Genomic DNA, 3,145 nt, shown 5'->3' on the forward strand with positions numbered 1-3,145 from the left:
GAAATTTTTAATCTCAATGAGATTTTTTACCTGGATAAAATAAAGGACTAATACTGTATGAAGACCTTATGTGTGGACATTCTCTGCAGACTCGATTAGAGTCTATTAGAGTTGGCTGTACCACAGTCACCTTTCATTATTCTCTGGGCTGCAATTGCTTATTAATCCTTTTTTGTCTTTTAACAAATGCATTTAATAAAGGCATTTTAATATTGGAAATTCCCCTAGGTGGCGGTGTTGCATTTTAAACATAAACATGTTGAATGGGCCAAAGCTCATTCAACAAGGACTGAGGCAAAGTGGAGAACTGTTCTAATGTCAGACAAATCAATTTTTTTTTAGAAAATGTGGATCCTGCATTCTGGGCTAAAGAGTAAAGGGCTTTAACGTTGTTAAGTGCTGCTGTTTTTGCAGCTTGTTATCAACACTCAATTCAAAACCTCTGAAGGTATGTAATTATTTTACTGCCTATAGAATTGGCTGCTTGCACATCTGGCAATGCACCAGTGCTGAAAGGTGTACACAGGCAACTTGTGCTCCCATCGAGTTGACATCTATTTCAGCAAGACCACGCTAAACCGCATGCTGCATCTATTACAATAGCATGGCTTCACAGAAGAAGTACCTGGGTGTTAAAATGGCCTGCCTGCAGTTCAAACCTTTGACCAAGAAAAAACACATCGAGTGCATCATGAAATGACATATATGACAAAAAGGACCCAGGACTGTGGAGCAGCTATCCTTTGGCAAACAAAAAATGTGGGTTTTTTGACCCAGTATTTGAATTTCTCTGGTCTTGTTATATATTTCTTTGAAGAGGTATAAGATCATTTAGGTTTTTGTTGCTGACTTTATTATTATTTTCCAATAATTATTATTTTCAATAATTAAATAAGAATAGTTGTGCACTCTTTAGTGTATTAGAGTCTTGACTTTAATTCAGTAGATGAGGTTAGAGGTGAGGAGGAGGATGACATTTTAACAAGACACCAATCATGCTGTCTCTTTCCTCCGCTTCTTTGATGACAAGAACCCTCTCAGGTGATAAAACAAAGGTATGATCCTTCATATCTTGAGTTTGACTTGCAGATTAAGGTGCAGAATTTAAAATATATCTCTACAGATAACTGACTACACCTTTAAAACCTTTGTGTTACATCTTGTGCATCATTTGGAGAAAGACCTGTTAAGACCAGTTTGGAGAAAAACCTGACTACTTCAATCTCTCTGGTTGTTTCTGAAACTAAGGAGCATGTATTTCATGGTGTTTATGCTAGATTATTCTGATAGTGTCATATACGACACCGACTCATTGTCTTTAATATCTGCTGACAGCCAAACCCTCTGTAGTGGTTTGCTTTATCTTTTTTCTTTTCTTTTTATATTATCCCAGTTTTGCTTTTTTGAGGAAAGCTGAATGAGGAATGACTCACAGTGTGCATTAGCAGTGACCTGTACAGAATAAATTAGCTGTGTCATAAAGGTGAGTCCAAGAGCAGATTAGACTAAAACCTTATAAATATTAGCATTATGCCAGATAAACAGCCCACCGTGCGGCCACTCCACGGTCCACTCTGTGGTGTTAGGACACGACTTAAGCAGGTCAGAGGTCACGTTGCTGGGGACAGTCTCTCTGGAGGTGATGATTTTCACTTTACCTTTGAAAAGATGACATATTACTACATTAATCCACAGCAGAGCTGAGCAAAGAGTAGCGAGGGTGTCTTGTTACCGGAGCTGTCCATCACAGTGAATATGACCCCGCCTCCAATCCCCATGCACTGTGGGTTCATGATGGAGGTGCACAGCAGCGCAGCAATGGCAGCATCTACTGCAGAGCCATTTTTCCGAAGAATGTCCCTGAAAGAGTTCATCGTTATCACTTTAGTGTTATTGTTATCATGTGTGCACAATTAATTTAATTTTAATCTTCATCAAAATTGTAATGTCCCACAATTAAATTGTCATGACAGAACAAAAAGAACATGCATACTCTCTGTCATATGGACCTGCATGAATAAACTTTCTGAATCCTTTATCATCCGCAACTGAAAATAGTTGTGGATGATTACTATACCTTTCTAATCTGACGTTGTTGTCCCTGGCTCTCTTTCTCTCTCTCTCCCTCCTGCTCTGTTCCTGTGCTACTGCCAGTGTAACTACCGCCCCTCCCCCCTCATCCCAGCGCAAAGCTCAAATGCGGAATGAAGCAAAAAAAAAGTGCAAGAGGGAGAGAGGGTGAGAGAAAGAAAAAGGTGGCCATGTCATTATGTCATTAGTTTTTCTTCTTTTATACCCTTTCTTGCCAGCCACGCTGTGGAGTACTTGGACTCGTGTGATGGAGCATTGTCCTGCATGAAAATCATGTTTTTCTTGAAGGATGCAGACTTCTTCCTGTACCACTGCTTGAAGAAGGTGTCTTCCAGAAACTGGCAGTAGGACTGGGAGGCTCGCGATAAGGAGCCGGCTTGCGTCGTTCACGTCAAAGACCCGGCTCTAAGAGCCATTTCGTTCACAACTGACACATCACTAAGGCACACACAAATTCTTTTTACACATACAAATCCTGATTTACAAGTACAAAATATTTATGACCACAATTTGAGCCCATATGTTCGCAGTTCTTGGAGATTTTTTAGCGTTTGCATTTGGATCAGTGCATAATCGTATGTGTAATGTGAAAAAAAAATGTATCAGAAGTTTCAAATGTTACTCACTTTCCAATCTCCGAACAATTCTCGGAGTCTGCGGCCACTGCAGCTTTTGAGAAACGGCAATTAGGGTCCTCGTCGTCCGATGGGGCAACCTGACCTTTACTTTTACATAACCATACCCCTAACCAGAGGTGTGGACTCGAGTCACATGACTTGGACTCGAGTCAGACTCGAGTCATTAATTTTATGACTTTAGACTTGACTTGAAAAAATGTTCTAAGACTTGTGACTTGACTTGGACTTTTACACCAATGACTTGGGACTTGAATTGGACTTGAACCGGTTTACTTGAAAAGACTTGATATTTTACCCCAAATATAAAATTTAACATGCATATTATATAGAGATTGAAAATGTGACGTCATTCACGGGTAGAACCGCAAAGGATTCTGGGAACTCGTGGCAAGCGGTACTAGCGCACGCAGGCTTTC

At 40.1% G+C, this 3,145-nt stretch overlaps 1 long non-coding RNA gene across 1 annotated transcript; it reads right to left on the minus strand.

The window, feature by feature from the left end:
* Positions 1-1,199: 1,199 nt before the first annotated feature.
* On the minus strand, positions 1,200-2,792 carry LOC147316801 (uncharacterized). Its single transcript, XR_015131742.1, has 3 exons — positions 2,718-2,792; positions 1,733-1,860; positions 1,200-1,658 (listed from the first exon to the last, which is right to left on the minus strand). It is a non-coding gene; the product is annotated as an uncharacterized LOC147316801 (long non-coding RNA).
* Positions 2,793-3,145: the final 353 nt, after the last annotated feature.

This window comes from Aulonocara sp. 'chitande type north' Nkhata Bay, linkage group LG12, assembly GCF_057382095.1.
Source record: "Aulonocara sp. 'chitande type north' Nkhata Bay isolate Kocher_YH1m ecotype deep benthic linkage group LG12, A_spYH_male_GT1.1, whole genome shotgun sequence".
In the NCBI taxonomy this organism is placed as follows: domain Eukaryota; kingdom Metazoa; phylum Chordata; class Actinopteri; order Cichliformes; family Cichlidae; genus Aulonocara; species Aulonocara sp. 'chitande type north' Nkhata Bay.